Source organism: Apium graveolens, chromosome 3 (assembly GCF_009905375.1).
Source record: "Apium graveolens cultivar Ventura chromosome 3, ASM990537v1, whole genome shotgun sequence".
Taxonomy (NCBI): Eukaryota; Viridiplantae; Streptophyta; class Magnoliopsida; order Apiales; family Apiaceae; genus Apium; species Apium graveolens.
Window position 1 is genome coordinate 90638994 of NC_133649.1, and position 26513 is coordinate 90665506.

A 26513-nucleotide genomic window follows, 5' to 3' on the forward strand; every position below is an offset into this window, starting at 1 on the left:
TATGTTCTGACAGAACAACAGTGTGTGAGGCAACTGGAGATTCAGGAATAACCTCATCTACTGTAGGAATTTCAGCATGCTTTGGAGAAACAGGTGGAGTTGGTATCTCAGCATTTAAGATTGGAGATTGAACTGGAGATTGCTGAGCTTCTGTAGGAGCTTCCAAATAAAGAACAGTTGGAATGTGCAGCCTAGTGATATTAATTTAAGGACTTAATCCTGAATGAGGAGAGGCTAGAGGTGTAACCACTGTATCCTGTACAGTGTCTTTATCTGTAGCTGGAGGTGGCAGAGATTCAATTATTATTGGCTCTTTTGAGATCAGAGAATCCTGATCCCCTTCCTCAGCTTCTGCAGTATCTTCAGATAGAGATTTAGCATTATACTTCTTTTCCTTCATTTTCTTCAATCTCCTTGCCAATGAAGGAGTTGTTGTTGCAGCATCAGAGCTTACAGATTTCCTCTTCAAAGTATCAGAACTTTGAGCTGCAATTTCTTTCTGAGAAGTAACATTATCAACTTCAATTGTCACATGTTCTGAAGCATGAACCTGTGCTTCCTTTCCAAATGTAACTTTGGATATGTCGATTCAAATTCAACATTTGTTTGTCAAATCAGCATAAATTATTAGTAACCACAACTTTAATCAAAACATTCATCAAGAAATACAGTTTAAGTGGATGAAGTAAAGATTAATAGGTTTCAATGATAACATTCACATTCAAATAATACGAGATAAACAAAGATTAAATCTTGCAATCAAAAGAAATTTCATTAAAATATCCAAAGAGTACATTCATGAAATTTATAGATTACATGCAAAAGATTACAAGATAATCCTATTCTAAGATAATGAACATCAACAGCCTTAATCTAAGAAGGAAAACTATCGATTAGTTCCTCCTGCTGCTGACAAAAAGCACTGCAAGATGGATGATCCGTTCTTGCTGAAGAAGAGCCTCCCTCCGTTCTTTTTCCAAGCGATTAAGATGGAGTTGATAGTCCATTTGGAAGAACAAGAGATTCGTCTGAACCTCTTGTGGAATCATGTTCCATATCTCAGCAGAAATGGCAGTGATGTGCCATTCCTGTTCCCAGTTTCCACAGCTAAACTCAACATTGAAGGTGTCATAGTTCATGAACATGTTGACAAGAACCATTTTGATGAAGGAAGAAAATGGTGAAAATTTACAGAGAGAGAGAATGATATTGTGTGAGAATAGACAATGATTTGTTTGAGATGAGATGTCGGTTAAATAACCAAAGGAATATCAAGGGACTAGAGGACTGATTAATAGTTATGTGTAAGATTAATGATGCCTTGTCTCCCTAGACTAATGTGTATTAAGAACAGTCAGTAAAAATGAAAGCAGGAGTTAATGGGCACAAGAAATAAGTAATAATAACTGTGCACATGCAGTTTTTCAAGACAAACACATTTACCACTAACCCTTAATGATTATGAATGTTTTTATCTCACCTATTTATATTCTGATTAACTATGACCATTTCAGTTTTTACCACAAATAAGTCAAGTAAAGAATAATGCCACGTAAGCATCAGAGATTCCATCAGGATTTAATATCAGAACTTTAACTTATATCAGATTGTAACAGTCATCAGAATATGACTTACCAACTCAAAAAGTGAATATCTTTTTCTGTGATTCTTCATACAAAAACTGACTGGATTCTTCAGAGTTTAATCATCAGAACTTTCATCAGAACTTGTTCTCATAATTTATGCAAATGACACGTAACTGTTTGTAAAAAACAACTTAATCACCACAGTAATTTTCATCATTCATATGGAGTGATAATGTGTGCATTTAGCAGAATATTATATAAAGATTAAAGCCTGATAAACTTCAGTACATCTTAGAAATAAGGCATATTAGAGAAAAGTGCTTAAAATCTATCATCAATCATGAAGTCTACTATAGAACAAATTTATGCTAGGGTCCACCTCAACTGTTTGTGCTCATTTTATGCATCTTTTGAAATTCCTTTTTACAGTGGCTTCTCAGTGTAAGTGAGTCACAACTGCTTATCAGAATTTATGCTATTATTAGAGTATTTCTCCAGTAATCAGAGAACGTGAAAAGTCACCAAGAAAAATTTATTTGCTTTTCTAATGTATATTACTTAATACCAGCAATGCACTTGGGTCTTCCCTTCCACATTATTTTCTGTAGATCACAAAGAAGTACCTGACTTATATTATTTTTTCAGATAAGTGAGGCTTATCAGCATTTAGGTTCATCCTTAAGATTTACTGACATCAGAATTTGACAGATAAGAAGCAAGAATCTAGTTTGTGACTTAGTAATATGATACACAAAGTAAACTCGACTAAGCTAAAAATCAGAATTTGTTTGTGTTAATGAGTTTCCACATAAACAACTAATTCAAACATGGGATTTCTAGTATGTTAAAGACTACTATGTCAGCATCTAGCACATGTATCCTCATTCGATTGAATAGTCACAGAACATTCAAATCACTATCAAAGTATAAAGATCCACATTAGATAACAATCAGCATTTAATGTATTTCAATTAAAGCACATATTATATGAAAATAAAACAATCTGTAAACACTGATCATAAAGTTTGATGCATGAGAACAAAAACTAAGCAGATTTAGGGAAAGAACCTGAAACTATTCCAAGTTCATTTACCAGTCTTGTAAAGGTAGCTTCACATAGTGGTTTTGTGAAGATATCCGCTAGTTGTCGATCTATTGGAACAAAATACAATTCCACTGTACCTTCCATCATATGTTCCCTTATGAAATGGTACCTTATGCTGATGTGCTTTGTCATTGAGTGTTGAACTGGATTACATGTCATAGCAATAGCACTTTGATTATCACAGTAAATAGGTATTTTAAAAAATTCTAACCCATAATCCAGTAACTGATTCTTCATCCAAATAATCTGTGCACAACAGCTTCCTGCAATAATATATTATGCTTCTGCAGTTGATATGGAAATTGATTTATGTTTCTTGCTAAACCAAGAAACTAATCTGCCTCCAAGAAATTGGCAGCTTCCACTAGTGCTTTTCCTATCTATTTTGCATCCTGCAAAATCTGCATCTGAGTAACCTATTAGCTTAAAATTTGATTCTCTAGAATACCACAATCCTAGATCATCTGTACCCTTAAGGTACTTGAAAAAACTTTTGACAGCTATTAAGTGAGGTTCTCTTGGATCAGCCTGAAATCTTGCACAAAGACATGTAGCATATATGATATCATGTCTACTTGTAATTAAATAGAGTAAAGAACCAATCATACCTCTGTAGTTAGTAATATCTACTGATAAACCAGTATCTTTATCTAACTTGGTTGCAGTGGCCATGGGAGTGGATGCCGTTAAACAGTCTTGCATTCCAAATTTCCTGAGTAAATTTCTGGTGTACTTGGATTGACAGATAAAAGTGCCTTCTTCATTTTGCTTGACTTGAAGGCCCAGAAAATAACTAAGTTCTCCCATCATACTCATTTGATATCTTGACTGCATTAGCTTTGCAAACCTTTCACAGAGTTTGCCATTTGTAGAACCAATTATGATATCATCAACATATATCTGTACCAAAAGTAAGTCATTTCCATGGTTGAGGTAGAATAGTGTTTTATAAATTGTACCTCTGTGAAATCCACTTTCCAGAACGAATTGAGCTAAAGTCTCATACCATGCTCTTGGAGCTTGCTTAAGGCCATAAAGTGCTTTGTCAAGCCTGTAGACATGATTTGGAAATTTTGAATCTACAAAGCCTGGAGGTTGTTTAACATACACCTCTTCTTCCAATTCTCCATTGAGAAAAGCACTTTTACATCCATTTGAAAGATTTTAAACTTTTTGAGAGCAACATAAGCCAAAAAGATTCTTATGGCTTCTAATCTAGCAACTGGTGTAAATGTTTCATCATAATCAATACCCTCCTGTTGAGAGTAACCTGTTAGATATATTTGATAATGTCATGACTAATGTGATTTATGTTTAGTTTTCAGATCTTACTTAAACAGGATAAATCAGTACTTACTGGAAGTCAGGACTTAAGGATATCAGTACTTATATTATCAGGAGATAATCATCAGAAGATGGATATCAGAACTTAAGTACTGAAGGACGTTCAGATAAGGAAGTCAGCTGGTTAAAGGAAAGAAGATCGAGACAAACATAAGAAGAGATATGCATGAAGAAGGAATTCTCTGAAGAATAGAATACTTTGAAGAAACGATATCTGATTGATATATTTTAGGAAGCAGAATTATATTCCATATCAATTAGCGATTATCTTGTAACTGTGTAGTATATAAACACAGACATAGGGTTTACACTAGAAGTGTTATCACAATAGAGAAGATTAATTATTGTAACCCTAGCAGCTCTCGTGATATTTGTTCATCACTGAGAGAGGACAGTTTCATACTGTAACAGAGTTTATTGTTCCAATAAAGTTTGTTTTCTGTTACTTGAGTTATTAAAGTTTGATTTGATTGTACTATACACTGTATTCACCCCCTCTACAGTGTGTGTGTGACCTAACAAGTGGTATCAGAGCCTATCTGTTAACGCACAAACAGTTTAAAATCCAAACACAATCATGTCTGAAACAGAAACTCCAACTAAGCCCACCAAAACTAAAGAACCTCCAAAGACACAAGTTCAAAGCCGATATGAGACTATTAGAGTTCCCATATTGAGACCATCTGAATATGCCATATGGAAGGTGAGGATGACCATGTTTCTGGAAGCTACAGATCCAGAATATCTTGATAGAATCAAGGAAGGGCCTCACAAACCAACCAAGCTCGCAGTTGCAGTTGCAGGTGAAGCAACAAAGTCTGTACCAAAGGAGAAGAGTGATTACACTGCTGAAGATATCACATCAATTGCTAAGGATGCTAAGGTATGACACTTACTGCATAGTGCTATTGATAATGTAATGTCAAACAGGGTAATAAACTGCAAGACTGCAAAGGAGATATGGGATGCTTTGGAAACAAGATGTCAAGGCACGGATAAGATCAAGAAAAACAGGAAGACAATACTCACTCAAGAGTATGAACACTTTGACTCAAAGGCTAATGAGTCATTGACTGATTTATATGATAAATTTGTCAAACTCTTGAATGATTTGTCACTGGTTAATAAGGAGTATGATCTTGAAGATTCAAACCTTAAATTCCTGTTAGCTCTTCCTGAATGCTGGGATTTGAAGGCAACAACAATAAGAGACAACCATAATCTTGATGAAACAACTCTTGATGAAATCTATGGAATGCTCAAGACTCATGAACTTGAGATGGAACAAAGAAGCAAGAGGAAAGGAGGAAAGTCAAGGACAGTTGCTCTTAAGGCTGAAGAAGAATCCCCCAAGGCAGCTACCTCAAGGAAAGACAAGGGTAAAGCTCTCTTCACAAAGTCTGATACTGAGTCATCAAGTTCTGAAAGTGATGATGACTCAAAATCTGAAAGCTTGCCTGAGACGGATGCTGATGAAGAGATGATGAAGCTGTGTGCTCTTATGGTGAAAGAGATCACAAAGATTGCATACAGGAAGTTCAGTTCGGGAAAGAAGTTTTCCAGGAAAGGCACAAGCTCTGATAAGAAGAATTTTAGAAAATCTGCAGGAAGAGGAGGAAAGTCTGACAGAGGAGATTATACAAATGTCAAATGCTACAACTGTGGTGAGAAAGGCCACATATCTCCTGATTGCAAGAAAGTGAAGAGTGACAAAGGCAAGGCTCTTGTCACAAAGAAGAAAAGCTGGACAGACACCTCAGATTCTGAAAGTGAGGAGAATTATGCCTTGATGGCAAATGCTGATAAGGCAAGTGCTGAAAGCAGTTCTGAAGCTGCTGAATTAAAGGTACCTTAAACTACTTATGCCTTTCATATTGATGATATTAATGAGTTGAGAAGATATCTTAAAACCATGTTCATTAGTTATAGAGGTCAAACTTTAACATGTGAAAGATTAAATTCTGAAAATCTTGCTTGCAAAAAGAGGAATGATTATTTAGAAAAAGAGTTAGTCATGTTCCATCAAACTCAGAAAGATAGAGATGATGCTTTCTATGTTAGGGATGAAGTGTTTAAAATGAATGAATCTCTAAAAGTTGAGTTAGAAAAAGAAAGAGAGATTATCGGGACTTGGACTAACTCTGGCAGAACAACTCAGAATTTGTTAAGTAGTGAAAACTGGAAAGAGGGCTTAGGTTATGAAGAGGATAAGAATGATAAAGGAACTGTAGATGTTAAGCCTATAGCTGTTAAACAAAAATCTAAGCTAAAGCCTGTTAAGTTTGTAGCTGTAAAGTCTGATAATGAGAAATCAGAAGTTAAAAAGGAATTAACTTCTGATAAACTAAAACAGAAAAAGACAACTGAAGTAAATGCAGGCTTAATGACTAAGAAGCAGCTTAAGCATAAGCTGAAAGATGTTAAGAATGCAAACAAGGTAAAATCACCTAGAAAAATAGGAATGGAAAGGAAGGTGTGAATAAAAGCAATGATTATAAGCCTGTTCCTGAAGCTCCTAGGAAAATGTGTCATAACTGTGGAAGTTCTAACCATCTGGCTTCTTTTTGCAGGAAGAATAAGAACATAAACTCATTACCTTCAAAGTCAGGAGTTAAGAGTCAGTCTGTTAGATATAAGCCACAAAATCCTTGTTTTCATTGTGGTAGTTTATGGTATTCCATTTATACTTGTAAGGAATATCATAGTCTATACTATGATTATTATCAAATAAAACCTTCTTTAAAGAAAGTTACCATTATTCCTTCTAGTGTAAGTTCTGATTTAAAGTCTGATAGTGTAAATTCTGATAAGAAAAAGGTTAACATAAACTCTAATGCTAAATCCACTGCAAATGGTAACAGACTTAATAAGGCCAAAGGATCCAAGCATGTCTGGGTCCTTAAAACTAATCATTAGTGGTCTTTGTGATTGCAGGGCAACAGGAAAAACATCCTAGTTCTGGACAGTGGATGTTCAGGACATATAACTGGAAATAAAGCCCTGCTATCAGACTTTGTGGAGAAGGCTGGCCCAAGTGTTTCTTATGGAGATGGCAACATTGGAAAAATATTGGGATATGGCAATATCAATCTTGGGAATGTCATCATTAAAGAAGTAGCTCTGGTCTCAGGACTTAAACACAATCTGCTGAGTGTTAGTCAAATCTGTGACAGAGGTTATCATGTGGATTTCTTTGAAGAACACTATGAAGTTGTAAGTAAATCTACAGGCAAAGTTGTTCTGAAAGGATACAGGCGTGGTAACATCTATGAAGCCAAGCTTTCCACAAGTACTGATGGTTCTGCAATCTGTCTGATGAGTAGAGCATCAATTGAAGAAAGCTGGAATTGGCACAAGAAACTCTCTCATTTAAACTTTAACAATATAAATGATTTGGTCAAGAAAGATCTTGTGAGAGGACTGCCAAAGTCAGTATTTGCTCCTGATGGTCTTTGTGATTCTTGTTAGAAGGCCAAACAAAGGAAATCTTCATTCAAGAGCAAGACTGAGTCATTAATTCTTGAGTCTTATCACCTACTACATGTTGATCTATTTGGTCCAGTAAATGTCATGTCTATTGCAAAGAAGAAATATGTTATGGTCATAGTGGATGAGTTCACCAGATACACATGGGTGTATTTCTTGCACACAAAAAGTGAAATTGCATCTATCTTGATTGATCATGTCAAGAAACTGGATAAATTGATCAAGGACTCAATGAAAATAATAAGGAGTGATAATGGTACTGAGTTCAAGAATTTGATAATGGAAGAGTTCTGCAAAAACCATGGAATCAAGCAGGAATTTTCTGCTCCTGAAACTCCACAGCAAAATGGTGTTGAAAGGAAGAATAGAACTCTCATTGAAGCTGCACGTACAATGCTTGATGAAGCAAAGCTTCCAACCTATTTCTAGGCTAAAGCTGTGCAGACTGCTTGTTTTACTCAGAATGTAACACTCATTAACAAGCAAGGAAAGACACTATATGAGATGGTGAAGAAAAAGAAGCCAAATCTGAAGTATTTTCATGATTTGGATGCAAGTGTTTTGTTCTTAAGACTCATCCTGAACAGCTATCCAAATTTGATCTAAAAGCTAATGAAGGAATCTTTGTTGGATATCCACTTTCCACAAAAGCCTTCAGAGTCTATAACTTGAGAACAAGAGTGGTCATGGAATCTATCAATGTCTCTTTTGATGATAAGAAGATTACTGGCCTTGAAGATTTTATTGATCATGATCAGCTGAGATTTGAAAATGAAGACTCAAATTCTGATACTGAAAATCCTGACAATCTAAATCCTGATACTGCAAACTCTGATGGATTAAACTCTGATGTTATTGAAACTGTGGTGACTACGCCAAAGGAAGATGCACCTATGCAGGGGGAGCATACTCAAGATATAACCACATCTCAAGAAGCATCAGAACATACATCTGGCTCTTCAAGTTCTGATTCGTCAAGTTCTGATTCGTCAAGTTCTGATTAGCCAAGTTCTGATAGTTCTGAAAATCTAAATTCTGAAGAATCCAACTCAGAGAGAATAGTTTCAGGGGGAGCATCAGAATATGTTAATTAAGACAGCATGGATCATGGGGAGCATCCAGTTCTAGAGAAAATCTTCCATCTGCAAGGAAGTGGACTAAATCACATACACCTGATTTGATAATTGGAAATCCTGATGCAGGTGTCAGAACTAGAACAGCTACTTCAAGTGAATGTCTTTATAATTCTTTTCTTTCTCAGACTGAGCCAAAGAAAGTGAAGAAGCTCTTCAAGATGCTGATTGGGTGCAAGCAATGCAGGAAGAGTTAAATGAATTTGAAAGAAACAAAGTCTGGACCCTAGTGCCAAGACCAAAGAACAGATCTGTTGTTGGTACAAAATGGGTATTCAGAAACAAAACTGATAGTGATGGCATAATTACAAGGAATAAGGCAAGGCTGGTTGCAAAAGGATATTCTCAACAGGAGGGAATCGATTATGATGAAACATTTGCACCAGTTGCTAGATTGGAAGCCATAAGGATATTTTTGGCGTATGCTGCTCACAAAAAGTTTACTGTCTTTCAAATAGATGTGAAAAGTGTTTTTCTCAATGGAGAATTGGAGGAAGAAATATATGTCGAACAACCTCCAGGCTTTGTAGATTCCAAATATCCAGATTATGTCTACAGGCTTGATAAAGCACTTTATGGACTTAAGCAAGCTCCAAGAGCATGGTATGAGACTTTAGCTCAGTTTCTTCTGGAAAGTGGATTTAATAGAGGAACTATAGACAAAACACTGTTCTACCTCAACCATGGAAAGGACTTACTTTTGGTCCAGATTTATGTTGATGATATCATCTTTGGTTCTACAAATGACAGACTCTGCAAGAAGTTTGCCAAACTGATGCAGTCAAGGTATCAAATGAGTATGATGGGGGAACTTAGCTATTTTCTGGGCCTTCAAGTCAAGCAGAATGAAGAAGGCACTTTTATTTGTCAAACTAAGTACACCAGAAATTTGCTGAAGAAATTTGGAATACAAGATTGTTCAAGTGCATCCACTCCCATGGCCACTGCAACAAAACTGGACAAGGATACTGGTAAATCAGTAGATATTACTGATTACATAGGTATGATTGGCTCACTACTCTATCTAACTGCTAGTAGACCTGATATCATGTATGCTACCTGTCTTTGTGCAAGATTTCAAGCAGATCCAAGAGAACCTCACTTAACAACTGTGAAAAGAATTTTCAAGTATCTTAAGGGAACAGCTGATCTGGGATTATGGTATCCCAGAGAATCAGATTTTAAACTAATAGGTTACTCAGATGCAGATTTTGCAGGTTGCAAAATTGACAGGAAAAGCACAAGTGGAAGCTGCCAATTTCTTGGAGGCAGATTGGTTTCTTGGTTTAGCAAGAAACAAAAGTCAATTTCCACATCAATTGCAGAAGCAGAGTATATTGCTGCAGGAAGCTGTTGTGCACAGATTCTTTGGCTGAAGAATCAGTTACTGGATTATGGGTTAACATATTTCAAAATCCCTATTTACTGTGATAATCAAAGTGCTATTGCTATGACAGGTAATCCAGTTCAACACTCAATGACAAAGCACATCAGCATCAGGTACCACTTCATAAGGGAACATGTGGATGAAGGTACAGTGGAATTGCACTTTGTTCCAACAGATCAACAACTAGCAGATATCTTCACAAAACCACTGTGTGAAGCTACTTTTACAAGATTGGTAAACGAACTTGGAATGGTTTCAGGTTCTTTCTTTAAATCTGCTTAGTTTTGTTCTGATGCATCAGACTTTATGATCAGTATTTACAAAAATTACTCTCTTTGTGTATTCTGTGATTAATTGAAAATTGCTTAAGTACTGACTGGTGTCTGATGTGACTTTCTAAACTCTGATACTGATATGTCTGTTTAAGTAACTATTCAATCCTATGAAGATACCTGTGTTAGATGCTGACCTAGTAGTCTTCAATAAACTAGAAATCCCATGTTTTAAGTAATTATTTCTGTGGAAATCTACTGACACAAGCAAATTCTGATATTGAGCTTAGTTGAGTTTACTTTGTCTATCTTGTTACTAAGTCACAAACTAGAATAATTCTTCTCATCTGTTAAGTTCTGATGCTAGTAAATCTGTTGAATGTACTAAGTGCTGATAAACCTTACTTATCAAAAGAAAAAGAAAAAGAATCAAGGAATTAAAATCAGGTACTCCTTTGAGATCTAGAGTAAAAATGTGGAAGGGAAGACCCAAGTGCATTGCTGGTATTAAGTAATATGCATTAGAAAAGCAAATACATATTTTCTTGGTGACTTTTCACACTCTATGATTACTGGAGAAATACTCTGATAATAGCATAAATTCTGATAAGCAGTCGTGACTCACTTACACTGAGAAGCCACTGTCAAATAGAATTTAAAAAGATGCACAAAATTAGCACAAAACAGTTGAGGTGGACTCAAGCATGAACTCATTCAATAGTAGGCTTCAGAATAATGACAGATTTTTAGTAAAGTTTTAGTTATGCCTTATTTCTAAGATGTACTGAAGTGAATCAGACTTTACTCTTTGTCTGATATTTAGCTTAATGCACACACTCAACACTCCATATGAATGATGAAAATTACTGTGGTGATCTATGTTATTTTAGATGAACAATTTATGTGTCACATTACATAATCTCAGAGGACAAGTTCTCTTGAACATTCTGATGATTAAGTTCTGAAGAATTTATATCAGAATTTGTGTGAAGAATTATAAAGATAGGCATTCATTTTTCGAGTCAAGAAATCATGTTCTGATAACTGTTAAGTTCTGATATAAGTCTAAGTTCTGATATTAAATTCTGATCCTTTACTTGACTTATGTATGGATAAAATCTAAAAACAGTCTCATTTTAAATCAGAATATGTTGGGGCGGAATATTAACAGTCAATATACTTAGGGATAGTCGTACACGTACTTGCACAGTAATTTTTACTTGTTTCTTGTGCGCATTAAACCTAGTTTTACCTTTCCAATGACTGTTTTTCATCTTCCAAGTCTAGGGAGACGAGGTAGAATTAATTCTACCTGTCAGCATTAAAATTCCTTGTGTCTCATGGCATTCTCTTGCCTAAATAAACAAACACTTCGCAACAGCCTACACATCAATTCTTCTCTCACAAACTCACCTTCATTTTATTCATACAAACAAAACCATGGTCAACTACAACATGTTTTTGAACTATGAAACATTCAACATGGAGCTGAGCTGTGAAGCCTGGCAGCAGGAATGGCACGTCACTGCCATTTCTGATGAGATTTGGGACTCGGTTCCCCAGGAGGTTCTAACTAACCTCCTATTCTTTTACATGGACTACCATCGCCATCTGGAGCGATTGGAGGAGGAAAGGCTGGAAGCTCTCCGCTAGCAAGAGCGAATCATCAGACTCGCTATTCTTTTTGTAGAGAGTAGGAAGAAGAAATAATTTATTTTCTTCTTCCTGTTTTTCTTCATCGTCAGCCTTGCCCTGCTTCTTGAGCTAGGACAAAGGCTGTTGATGTTAGGTTTAGAAGCTTAGGACAATCTTGTAAAGTTCTGATGTAATTTAAATTTCATGAATGTATTCCTTAATATATTAATGGAATTTCTACTTTTTGTAAGTTTTTGTCTCTGAGATGTTTGTAATTTAAATGCACTGATAAATCCTGATAAATCCATATTCTGATGACCCTTTCATTTTAATTTAAATTAAGTTCTGATCTTACAATATCAGTACTTATTTACTTGATTTAATTTTGGTCATTCTCATATTTGAATTTTCTTCTTAGAATATTGGTTTTGCAGTGAAAAATAATTGAATAAGTGGGAACAGTTTCAATTTTGAATTAAAACTGATTTACCTCGATTAATAGAATTACTGGGTAAGTGGAACTGGTTTTTTCTTGAAAAACTGTAAGTGGGTAAGTAATAATTACTGTTTTCTCGTGCCCATTAACTATTCATTATTACTGCATGTCTGACAGGTGTCCAATGGTTATATTTTTTTTCAAGTATAAGTAAGACAGAGAGAAGATTTTCCAATCCTTTATTTACTTTTACACTTTATCTCTCTTTCTTTTCTTTTACTCTCTTTCATCTCCTGACGTTGGTTTTTCATACAGACATTTTCTCAAACACCTAACAGGCAACTTGTAATTTTCGATTTTTCTCATGGCACCTAAGGATTTGATCATTGATGGAGCTAAGTTTGTTCCAAATAACTATGCTAGCAATTCTCGATCATGCTGAAGCTCCGTCTGAGTTGCATTTTGTGCAAGATCTTCTTGCACTCAGTGAAATTGGGTTTGCATTGACCCAGCCTTCAGTCTTTTCAAGCCAACAAGTTCTAACAGTTTTGGCGGACTAGGCACTTTGATAATGGTGGTACACGTGGTACTCCCAGTATTGTTTTCGAAGTGGATGATTCTACACATGTGGTTACTCCTGGTACAATTCGCAAGGCCCTGCATTTACCAGAAGGATGTACTTTTTCAACCCCGGAGGAATCAGCTCTTCAAGAGTTAATGGCCAGTTTGGGGTATGAGCAGAGTTTGGCTAAGCTTGGGCAGTTGAAACGGGCTCATATCAGAAAGAAATGGAGCTTCTTTTTCGACTGCATCACTAAAGCTTTTGGGAATAAGTGTTCCAACTTTGACGCCATTCCTATAATGAGTCAGCACATCGGGTATGCTATCATTAACCAAACTCATTTTGATTTTGCAAGTGCTTGTGATAGGTTTCATAGGGGATAGGATGACAGAAGATAGAAATGTAGTTTATTTTGCTAGATTATGTCAGCTTATATATAACTTTTGCTGTACTAATCCCCCTCAACTAGCCAGTACCTTAATTCCACCATACAAAATTACAAAACGAGCCTTTAATGACCTGGTAAATGCTGACCTTAAGAAAAAGGTGGTTAGACCTTTACAGATTCCTCAGTCTGTAAAACAGATCTTAGTAAATTCTGATCCTCAAACCTATAGATCTGTTTATCCTGATGTTCAACCTACCACCACCTCCCAAACACCACAGCAACCATCATAACATACTACTCATCCATCTATACCTCAACCATCCCTCAGAACATATCTCAAATCATATCTCTCAACTTCATAGACAGTTCAACCTTCATCCTCAACACCTACTGTGAAGCCTTCATCTTTCAAGCCAAAGAGAACAAAGACTGTTCCTCAAACACCTCAGAAGAGAAGGAGGATTGTTTTGAGAGATGAATCTGATAGTGAGGAACAGGTTTCTACATCAGAACCTGTTGTCAAAGAAGCTGAGAAAGTTCCTTCTTAGAAGGATTCTGGAATTGGGGGATCTAAGCTTCTCAAACGGCTTAGAAGAATGACTTTTGCTGAAACTCCCAAGGAATCCCCACCTTCTAAGAGATACAAGAAACAGAGAGCTAAAAGGCCAGTTTCAGATGATGAGGAAGCAGCAGCTAAGGAAGGGGATCAGGAATCTCTAATCTCACAAGAACCAGAATCTGCTGAAGCCGCTGCTTCTCCATTAACTCCACCTCAGGAAGCTGCTACTGAAATGGCAAATACACCATATGTGTCTCCTTTTCAAAAGACTGTATCTCCTGTTGATCCAGGCACAAGTGCTGAAATTGATATTCAGAACCTGGTTGTGCCTGAGGTACTTTACTTAGAAGCTCCAACAGCACTTCATCCATCAACAATACCTGTCTCTGATGCTACTCAAACTCCAGAATTATCTACTACACCTTCTCTGCATCTAGATGATGATGATCAGATTCTAGGTGATCATTAGAATATGGTTGTTGATCAGAACTTGGAACCAGATCAGCACTTAGAGGATGATGCTGAAGCCTCAATTGCTTCTCATACTGTTGTTTTATCAGAAGATGCTGATTCTGTAAGTTCTGATGCTGCAAATGCTGATGAAACTGGTGATGTTACTCCAAATGCAGATGCTGATGAAGCAGGTCCTTCAGGATATGCACTTCAACAAACTGTTCTTAAATCTGAACTAGTTAAGAAGTTTGTTATCAGAGAAGCACCAGTGCCTTGGAGTGAAACTCCTGCAGGACAGGAGTGGACTAAGGAATGGAACTCAGTTACCTGTGTTCCATCTGCAAAGAATCTTGCTGAGCACTTGACAAAAGCTGATGAGATGTTAATTACTGATGATTTCAAAATACAGCTTCGAGTCACTGCATTGAGTACTAAACATCTGCAAGGTCTTCATTCCACTACTCATGCAGAAATACATAAAATTCAGGAAGAATTACTCAAGCAAGAACAAGTTCAGAAAATTGACAAGAAAAAATTCTTCCAACCTACCTTTGACAGAGTTGCTTATATTATGAAGACTCAAGAGAAACAACGATCTCAGATTGATAATATTTTGAAAAATCAAGCTTCTCAGCAATCTCAACTTGATGAAATCCAAGCCTCAGTGGAATTGCTTGTCTCTCTTATGTTACCTGCTGATGCCAAAAAGGGGAAGAAAGTAATTAAGTCCAAATGCAAAACTGATAAGACACTGAAGGGGAGGGATGATGAAAAAGATGACCAAGGAACCTCTGGAATGGTGGAGGTCATAGTCAAGGTAGAGGTTTCTCATCAAGAAAATCTGAAATCACAAATCACAGAACAAGTTCTGATGCTAGAAAAAGAATTACTTCTACTACTGGTAAAAGGATAAGTTCTGATGAACTTTTAGATCTTGATGAAGAAATGTCAAGACAGTTATTTCTTCAGGAAAAACCAGGAATGGACTTGGAGAATCTAATGGAAGAAGAAGCCAGACTTAAATCAGAAAAAGTCAAATCTAAATCTGAAGCTTCTGGTAAAAAGAAACTTCCAACACTCAAAGGCATTGTGATAAAAGAAAAGACAAATCCTGAAGCAATCATGGTTAAATCATAACTGCAGATAGATCCAAGGTCCAAGGGCAAAGAGAAAGTTGGTGAACCTATCAAGGTTTATGTGCCTCCTGTGAATGAAGAAATTACTGATGAAGATGCTGATCTTGCTCTGACTTTAAGAAAAGTTTCTAAGACAACCTCTGACATGGCTCAAGTTGTTCAGAGTCAAGAGATAGTTAGTTCTGATAAATCAAAGACACTCCTACCAGGATTCACTAAAGCCAAACAGACTCAACCTTTGAAGACTGCTGCAAGTGGTTTTGAAGCAAGAGTTGTTACTGGAAAGGAAGCAAGAGATAAAACTGGATTGGGAAGTGCTGATGAAAGAAGAATACAGAACACTACCAATGATCCAACTTCCTTAAATGAACCAGGTATTGGAGCAACTCTTGAGAGATTGAATCAACTGGAATCTGTACAAATGGTTTACCATACCTACTTGAAAGAACACATTTTGTTGTACTTCATGACCAATGGTAGGGTTTATCATATAAGGGAAAATGCCATTCCACTGAAGTATTTTGAAGAACTGGAGCATGTATTATTCTTACTTCAAGTGAATGACAGAATAACAGAAAGTGCTACAAACTATTTGAAGAATCAAATTCAGAGACAGAAAAGGCTTTATTCTGTTAAGTCTGACAGCACATATCTTCCAAAGTACAGAGATCACGAGGGTGATATAGTTGAGATGAAGCCCAACACTGCCAAGATTATAACTACCTTTCTGGGTTACAGGGCTGTGGAATTCAATCTTGAGTCTGATAAAGCATATTTGATCAGACTGGATCAGGACATAAGGAAAACTAAAATTAATGATCTCAGGGCTGCAATCTTTCAAATTGGTGAAGATTCTGCAGAACTTAAAGATGCTAAAAGGAGGATGATTGTTGAACTCAGATATGCTGAGAGATGTTTGTTGAAGAATTATCTCAGAACAACTCCTAACATCAGAGAGATCAGAAGATGAAGCCAAGTCAAGATCTAAAACTGCTTAAATTCTGATATGAATACAGACTGAAGTTGTTATCAGAAGTTAAAGATTGGTAAAGCTTTAAGGACTGTAAGTTGTAGTTATCTAGTCAAGTTCTCATGCATTTGTACTTAATGTTTTTGACATCATCAAATATTTGTTAAACTTGTATATTATGCTAATTTACAAGTTGGGGGAGATTGTTAGATATATTTGATAATGTCATGGCTAATGTGATTTATGTTTAGTTTTCAGATCTTACTTAAACAGGATAAATCAGTACTTACTGGAAGTCAGGACTTAAGGATATCAGTACTTATATTATCAGGAGATAATCATCAGAAGATGGATATCAGAACTTCAGTACTGAAGGACGTTCAGATAAGGAAGTCATCTGGTTAAAGGAAAGAAGATCGAGACAAACATAAGAAGAGATATGCATGAAGAAGGAATTCTATGAAGAATAGAATACTTGGAAGAAAAGATATCTGATTCATATATTTTAGGAAGCATAATTATATTCCATATCAATTAGCGATTATCTTGTAACTGTGTAGTATATAAACACAGACATAGGGTTTACACTAGAAGTGTTATCACAATCGAGAAGATTAATTATTGTAACCCTGACAGCTCTCGTGATATTTGTTCATCACTGAGAGAGGACAGTTTCATACTGTAACAGAGTTTATTGTTCCAATAAAGTTTGTTTTCTGTTACTTGAGTTATTAAAGTTTGATTTGATTATACTATACACTGTATTCACCCCCTCTACAGTGTGTGTGTGACCTAACATAACCCTTAGCAACCAGCCTTGCTTTATTTCTTATAATTATGCCATCACTGTCAGTTTTGTTTCTGAACACCCACTTTATGCCAACGACTAATCTGTTATTTGGTCTTGGCACTAGGGTCCAGACTTTGTTTCTTTCAAATTCATTTAACTCTTCCTGAATTGCTTGCACCCAATCAGCATGTTGAAGAGCTTCTTCCACTTTCTTTGGTTCAGTCTGAGATAGAAAAGAATGATAGAGATATTCATTTGATGTTACAGTTCTAGTTCTGACACCTGCTTCAGGATCTCCAATAATTAAGTCAGGTGTATTTGATTTGGTCCACTTCCTTGCAGATGGAAGTTAATTTCTAGAACTGGATCCTCCTCCATGATCAATGCTATCTCCATCAGCATTTTCTGATGCTCCCCCTGTAGTTATGCTCTCTGAGACTTCAGAATTTGAGATAGATCCTTCAGTATTTGAAGAATCAGAGTTTCTAGAAGTATCAGAATTTGGCTCATCAGAACTTGAAGAGCCAGTTACAGGTAACGATGTTTTTTGAGAATCTTGAGTTATGGTAGGATCGTCAGCTTGCTCCCCCTGGACAGGTGCATTTTCCTTTGGAGTTGTTACCACAGTTTCAATGACATCAGAACTTACAGGATCAGAGTGTAAGTCATCAGAATTTACAGAATCAGAATTTAAGTCTTCATTTTCAAATCTCAGCTGATCGTGATCATTGAAATCTTCAAGTCCAGTAATCTTCCTATCATCAAAAGATACATTGATAGATTCCATGACAACCCTTGTTCTTAAATTGTAGGCTCTGAAGGATTTAGTGGAAAGTGGATATCCAACAAAAATTCCTTCATCAGCTTTTAAATCAAATTTTGGACAGTTGTTCAGGATGAGTCTTAAGAACAAAACACTTACATCCAAATACATGAAAGTATTTCAGATTTGGCTTCTTTTTCTTCACCATCTTATATGGTGTTTTTCCATGCTTGTATATGAGTGTTGCATTCTGTGTAAAACAAGCAGTCTGCACAGCTTCAGCCCAAAAGTAGGTTGGTAGCCTTGCTTCATCAAGCATAGTTCGTGTAGCTTCAATGAGAGTCCTGTTCTTTCTTTCTACAACTCCATTTTGTTGTGGACTTCCAGGTGCAGGAAATTCCTGTTTGATTCCATGCTCTTTGCAGAACTCTTCCATGATTGAATTCTTGAACTCAGTGCCATTATCACTTCTTATAATTTTAACAGAATCTTTGACCAACTTATCCAGTTGTCTGACAAGATCAGTTAGAGTAGCTGTAGTTTCATTCTTCTTGTGCAAGAAATACACCCAAGTGTATCTTGTAAACTCATCCACTATAATCATAGCATATTTCTTCTTTGTAATAGACATGACATTGACTAGACCAAATAGATCAACATGCAGTAGGTGATAAGGCTCAAGAATTGAGGTTTCAGTTTTGCTCTTGAATGAAGATTTTCTTTGTTTTGCCTTTTGACATGAATCACAAAGGCCATCATGAGCAAATACTGATTTTGGCAATTCTCTCATAAGATCTTTCTTTACAAGCTCATTTATGCTGTTGAAGTTGAAATGAGAAAGTCTTTTGTGCCAATTCCAGCTTTCTTCAATTGATGCTCTACTCAACAGACAGATTGCAGAACCATCAGTACTTGTTGAAAGTCTGGCTTCATAAATGTTACAATGCCTGTAACCTTTTAGAACCACTTTGCCTGTAGAATTACTTACAACTTCACAGTGTTCTTCAAAGAAATCCACATGATAACCTCTGTCACAGATTTGACTCACACTCAGAAGATTGTGTTTAAGTCCTGAGACAAGAGCTACTGATTCAATGATGATATTCCCAAGATTGATATTGCCATATCCCAAAGTTTTTCCCATGTTACCATCTCCATAAGAAACTCCTGGGCCAGCTTTCTCCACAAAGTCTGATAGCAGGGCTTTATTTCCAGTCATATGTTTGAACATCCACTGTCCAGCACTAGGATATTTTTTCTGTTGCCCTGCAATCACAAAGACCACTAATGATTAGTTTTAAGGACCCAGACTTGCTTGGATCCTTTGGCCTTTTAAGTTTGTTAGCATTTGCAGCGGATTTAATATCAAAGTTTATGCTAACATGCTGTTTATCAGAACTTATATCAGACTTTGCATCAGACTTTACACAAGAAGGAATTAAAGTAACTTTCTTCAAAGAAGGTTTAATTTGATAATAATCATAGTACAAACTATGATATTCCTTACAAGTATAAATGGAATGTCATAAACTACCACAATGAAAATAAGGATTTTGTGGCTTAAACCTAACAGACTGACTCTTAATTCCTGACTTAGGAGGTAAAGAGTTTATATTCTTATTCTTCCTGCAAAATGAAACAAGATTGTTAGAGTTTCCAAAGTTATAACATTTCTTTCTAGGAGCATTAGGAACAAGCATATAATTACTGCTTTTATTCACACCTTCCTTACCATTCTTATTTTTCCTAGCTGCCTTTACCTTGTTGACATTACTGATTTCTTTCAGCTTAAGCTGCTTCTTTGTCATTAAGCCTATGTTAACTTCAGCTGGTTTATCCTGTTCTAATTTGTCAGAAGTTGACTTTTCCTTAACTTCTGCTATAGGCTCTTTCATCTTTTCAGAATCAGACTTTACAGTTTTAGCTACAAACTTAACAGGATTCACCTTTGGCTTAGCAGTCTGTTTAACAACACTTGGATCAATTTGTTCATTTCCTTTTTCACTTTTATCATCTCCATAACCTAAGCCCTCTTTCCAGTTTCCACTACTTAACAAATTCTGAGTTGTTATGCCAGAGTTAGTCCAAGTCTTGATAATCTCTCTTTCTTTTTCTAACTCAGTTTTTAGAGATTCATTCAATTTTAGCACTTCATCTCTAACATAGAAAGCATCATCTTTTTCTTTCTGAGTTTGGTGGAACATAACTAACTCTTTTTCTAAATAGTCATTCGTTTTCTTATAAGCAAGATTTTCATAATTTAATCTTTCACATGTTAAAGTTTGATCTCTATAACTAATAAACATGGTTTTAAGATATAATCTCAACTCAGTAATATCATCAGTATGAAAAGCATAAGTTGTTTAAGGTACCTTCAATTCAGCAGTTTCAGGGCTGCCATTAGCATTTGCCATCAAGGCATAATTTACCTCATCTTCAGAATCTAAAGTATCTATCCAGCTTTTCTTCTTTGTGATAAGTGCCTTGCCTTTCTCACTCTTTCCTTTCTTGCAGTCAGGAGATTTGTGGCCTCTTTCACCACAATTGTAGCATTTGACATTTGAGTTGTCTGCTCTGTCAGACTTTGCACTTTTGCCTTCAGACTTTCTGAACCCTTTCTTATCAGCACTTACACCTTTCCTGGAAAACTTCTTTCCCTTTCGAAATTTCCTGTAGGCTATCTTTGTGATACCCTTCACCATAAGAACACACAATTTCATCATCTCTGCATCAGCATCCATTTCTGGTAAGCATATGAGCTATCCCTACCCCCCGAACCTGTAGCAAGTTCATAACGTGTTCCACGTATCAATGTTAAGGAAGTGTAATTCGGATTCCAGACAAATAGGGGCATATGAGCGCATAGACATGCAACCAGACGTAACCTATATGGAGCAACCGGGAAAGGTTATAGATTGAAAAGGAACAAGTGCTTAGGAGAAGGGTTATCAAACTAGTCAGAGTTTGATGGTAGAACCACAATGTGGGAAAATTGACTTGAGAGTTAGAAAGTGCAATGCTAAGAAAGTATCCCTATTCATTTTTATCTGATTCCGGGACGGAATCCTTTTAAGGAGGGTAGACTGTAATAACCCCAATTTTTGGAATTTTTGAAACACGGATGAATAGTAACTTTTGCTGATGATACTGATTAAGGAAAATTATCGGACCACGCTAGATAGGAGTACTGTTATGGAAATTCTAAGATCGTATTAGTATTCCATAAAGTAAATAAGTGTATGTAAAGATCGTCAGAATCCAAATTCGAACACTTTGATTTTTCCCGAAAATCCACCAGATACTGAAAGAATTGAGTATAAGGTAACATGATTAAAAGGATTTAATTTAAGGATTATAAGAGAGGATCATAAAAAGAATATAAAATATTGAGAAAGGTTTAGGGGAACCCAAGTAATAAGATCCCGGGTATGATCCCTCAAACAATAAACGAGAACGAAAGTTAAGCGAACCGTATAACAGATCAGCGGTCATTAGCCAAGTAATTAGGGGTTAATCAAAGAGGTTAATGGACGATGATGTCATCACACCAACAAGAGGAAGACAAGTGTAACAAGATGACATAAGCAGATGACATAAGCATGACCAAAAAGGGAAGGAAGTGTTGGTTGATTATAAACCACACATAATTTACCATGGTTAAAAGGTTAATTAATCAAAACAAAACAACCAATCCAAGGCAAAACAAATCACAAAACACAAATTAGAAGTTGACTTTTGCTTTCCAAGAACAAAACCTCTCGGCCAAAACCAGAACAGCAACTTCAAACTACCATATCTCCTTCAATACTCACTCAAATAGTATGTTCTATATCTCTTTGGAAAGGTATTGAGATGGCCTACAACTCTTGTTCACAAGTCTCGTCCAAATAAGCATAGTAAGATCCTCGTTTTGACAGTTCTTTCAATCTGACTTTTAGAAACTTCAAAACCTAACTTTGTGTTTTGATTTCTTTGGAAAGATCAAGCTTGTAGGAGGCTCCCTAAGACTTCCTAGCTACTCTAATCACTCCAAGGAAGGTATAACACCTCCAAACCCTAACTTTACTTTGAGTATTATGATGGTTTTGATGGTTATAGTAAATGAGAAGCATGATGCTTGTGTGTTTAGAGTTTGGATTGGATTTGTAGTGATTTGGATGTTGAAATCTTGTTTATAGTTAATGAAACTTAAGTATAGCTAGTAGTTCATGTGTGGGATTGTATAAATTGGAAAATCTTGAGGTTTGGGGACTGATGTAGTAAGGTTTGGATGAGGGTTGGTTGTATTGTTGGTTGTGAGTTGAATGGTGGTTGTTTGGAGTGGTTTAAAAATTGGAAATCGCGTAAATATAAACGTCATAATGCCCGATTTTTCTTAACTGTTCTGTTCTTAACTTTAGGACCCGTGAACTCACTGAAAGATTCTAACATTTGCCATGTTTAGATAGTTCATGTTACGAGCTTCGTTTTGATATGTGGTTCGCTTGAATCCGATGTACGGTTTAGGAGAAACGACCGTTTTAAGTAACGGCGTTTCGCGAACGAACCATTACCCCTCGCCTTACTTTGAAACCTTGGTTAAGGCCCTTAAATGACTAATTGGAGTATGAAACAATTATGTAAAGTGGATTAGGCAGTTGGTAGGGTACTCGCAAAAGAATCACCTTAAAATTCTTAATGGTTAATTTATTAAAAATGGTGGAGCCGAGGGTACTCGAACGACTTATGTGATTCGTTAAGCGTAGAAGTGACCATAAGCGAACATTAGGGTTCAATTGGTTAAAGTCTAGTTTCTTAAGCGACCGTGGGTTAATTCCGACTTATGTTGTTGTTCATAGGTTATCGGACCCACTCTAAGCTTAAGTCTATCCGAGAACACTCAGGCAAGTTTTCTACCCGTTATACTGTTGTTGTGATGTATATATGTATATGCATTATCTTGCGATAGATGCATGTTGGTTAATTAGCAAATTTTGTGATATATTGAAGCATGTTGATATGGTATATATATGCATGTCTGTTTCATAATCTTGATATCTATCTGTTGATTCCAATGCTTATAATTGCATAATACCTATGCTAGAGATAAGCCGTAGTTGCGTATACCCTTAGTATAGGGGACCCAAAAGTGAATAGTTTCTAAACCGGGAGTCGATGTTCCCGAGTATAATATATATATTTATATATATATATATGAATATAGTTTTCAAAACTATTAATCGAATAAGGTTTATTAGATAACTTTATTTTATTTAATGAATATTATTTTGAATATTCATTCGAGGACTTATGACTCCGCTTATTTTATTTAATGAATATTATTTTGAATATTCATTTGAGGACTTATGACTCCGCTTATTTTATTTAATGAATATTATTTTGAATATTCATTCGAGGACTTATGACTCCGCTTATTTTATTAAATAATATTCTTTATTTTATTAAAAAATAATGTTTCGATAATCAAACTTATTTTCGATTATTCAAATAAAGATCATACTTTCGTATAAGTATATCTTTGGTTATTTATTATTCATTTCAAGTTTGAGTTTTAAAACTTCTACTTCAACTATTTTTATTAAGATTATCCTTATGGTAATATTATTTAAATAATAATATTCAGATATCCTCCAACATATCGGGACTGATTTATTTTATTAAATCAGCATTACTCCAAACATTCTCAAAAATGTTTTCGAGTCTTCAAAATGATTTTAAAAGTTAGAGCGGATCCCAAAACTCGTTTTCAAATTTAAGATCTTCCTTTCGAAGGGGACTTGAATACTCGCTCAAAAATCTAAGGGATCTGGCTCTGTGGTGTATTTTATATTCGCAATGTGGTTGCTGTGTTGAGAAACAATTTGATTACTTGCCCAATGTTCGAGAAGTAAGTCCATCTAATTGAGTCGGCATAAGCGACAGGCCGGGGTACGGTCTATAAAGGTGTAAGAGGCTGGGTGACAGTCCATCCACGCGTGAGTGGCCGGGTAACGGTCTAGCGCGAGGTCCTAATGCGGCCAGGGTGATGATCGGCGAGGAATTCATCTATCTACAGTAGAAAAGGTTACTTATTGGTATCTTTGCCATGATCAGCAAGATATCGGGTTTATGCCAAAATTCTTTTCTTTCCAAATTCATTGGTTATTATAACTCTGTTTATACTTTTCATAACAGAGGTTTCCAAGGAAAGTATGAGATATATATATATATAGGTGTATATATATATCGGGACTTAATGAAGTATCTCGTAACTTCATTTCTTTTGAATGATATTTCAAAGATTGAATCTATTCAAATCTTATCTTGTAGTCTCATCTATGTGATGAACTTTTGAAACTGATTATACCTTGAACGGTGGTAGTTCAAGTAGTATTCGGAAAAGATATAAGTATATTGGAGTATATTGTAAATTCATATTTTCAACTTATATCTGGTTAATGATTATCTTATGAGTGACAAAGATTTTCAGAAAAACTGTTGAGAGAAAAACGTTGAGACAAGGTAAGATATATAAGATCACCTTGCAACAATATTTTTATACAGTTATAAGGTGGAACTCTGTGTATATTATACATGGCAGAGGATTTCAAAGATTTTGAAAAGTATATAAGTATATATACTGAATATTTTGTGACTTCGTCGCGTTAAGATATCAAACTTGGTTCATTTCTTCTTGACCAAGACTTTCATGAGTACTATGAGAATGCTCATATATTGTTAATTATTATACATATTATTTCGGTGGGCTTGTTGCTCACCCTTGATTTCTTCTTTCATTACACAACAACAGATAGACAAGATGAACAGGATCAAGCTCCCAATTCGTGAGCGGATAGGAAACGTTCCGTAGTTTCCTGTAGGCGTTGATGTCGTTGTAGATGAGGTAACATCTACCAATAGGCTAGGCTTTCAACTTTTGATGTACCAGACTTATGTATATTTATGAATTGTAATAATGGCAAGGAATATGTAAATTATTCAGAAACCCTTTTTAAGGTGAAATGGTTTATAATTGTGGAATAAAATGACTTGTGTTATTTTTGGTATTCATCTCTGAGACTATAACTTGTGGTGTGTGTGTGTATATTATGGGGTCACAGTACGCAGTAGTTGGTTGATTATTAAGATTAAGTATTATTAAGGGAAATGGAACTGGTGATAACCCGGATCCCCGACCCCGGATTTGGGGGTGTTACAGAAATGGTATCAGAGCTAAGCGTTATAAACCTCAAAGATGATATGACGTTAAAATAATAAGTTCACTAAAATAATAAGAACTCTTGCCAAGTTCATAGTCGGACTACCTAAAGTAGTACTGACAGTTAAAACCCTTATGGGAACCCTTATAAATATCGTGATGAAAGTGTAGTTCGTTATCGTATATGGTAGTGGGACTCTGAACCCTGAGGTTGAGGAGCAACAACGCGATGATGTTTTATTACTTATTGGAGATCAGATTATGGATCAGATAGAGCGTCCTAACGCGGGACCGGATGATGTTCATATTGAGGATGTAGCGGTTGAGGATGTTGTCCTAGAAGGGATTGTTGCTGAGAAGAATCCCGTGGAGGATCCTGACAAGAATGAATAAAGGATCACTGAGGAACTGATGACTATGGTTAGGGAAACTACCAGAGGTAGGATTAGTCGGTCACTACCGGAGGTTCGTTCAAGTTCATAAAGATAGTAGCCCCTTTAACGCGGCTTACTCATAAGACTGAGAAGTTCGAATGGACAGAGAAATGCGAGAACAGCTTTCAAGAACTGAAGCAAAGGTTGGTGACGGCTCCTATGTTGGCGTTGCCGGATGGAAAAGGAGATTTTGTGATTTGTAGTGACGCTTCGCATAAGGAATTAGGATGCTTCTTATACAGCACAACAAGGTAATCGCGTACGCGTCAAGACAATTAAGGGAATATAAAATACGATATCCCCACCCATGAGCTTGGGCTCGTGGCAATAGTTTTTCCCTAAAGATTGGAGGCACTACTTGTATGGAGAGAAGTGCAAGATTTACACAAACCATAGGAGCTCTAGTACATTTTTACGTAGAAAGAGCTCAACATACGCCAGAGGTGGCGGTTAGAGCTAATCAAGAATTATGATTGGGAGATTCTTTATCATTCGGGGAAAGCCAATGTGGTGGCTGATGCCCTTAGTAAAAAGGAGAGACTCAAGATTATAATGTCTTTGGGAAAGTTTATAAGAGATTTTGAGAAAATGGAAATAGAAGTGAAGGTAACCGGAGCCGGTACCGAAAAGCTGTTTGAGATTGCAATACAGCCCGAATTATTGGAGAAGATCATATTACGCCAAGAAAAAAAAGTGATAAATAGAGGCAGAGAACCAATGATCGGAGAAGAGATTAATACCTAGAAAGATGATGAGGGAATAATGAGGTATCCCTACAGAATTTGGGTTCCAAATGTTCAAGAGCTTAAAGATGAGATCTTAGATGAAAGCTAGTTTGAGGAATAAGATTTAAAGTAAACCCTGAACGTGATAGTC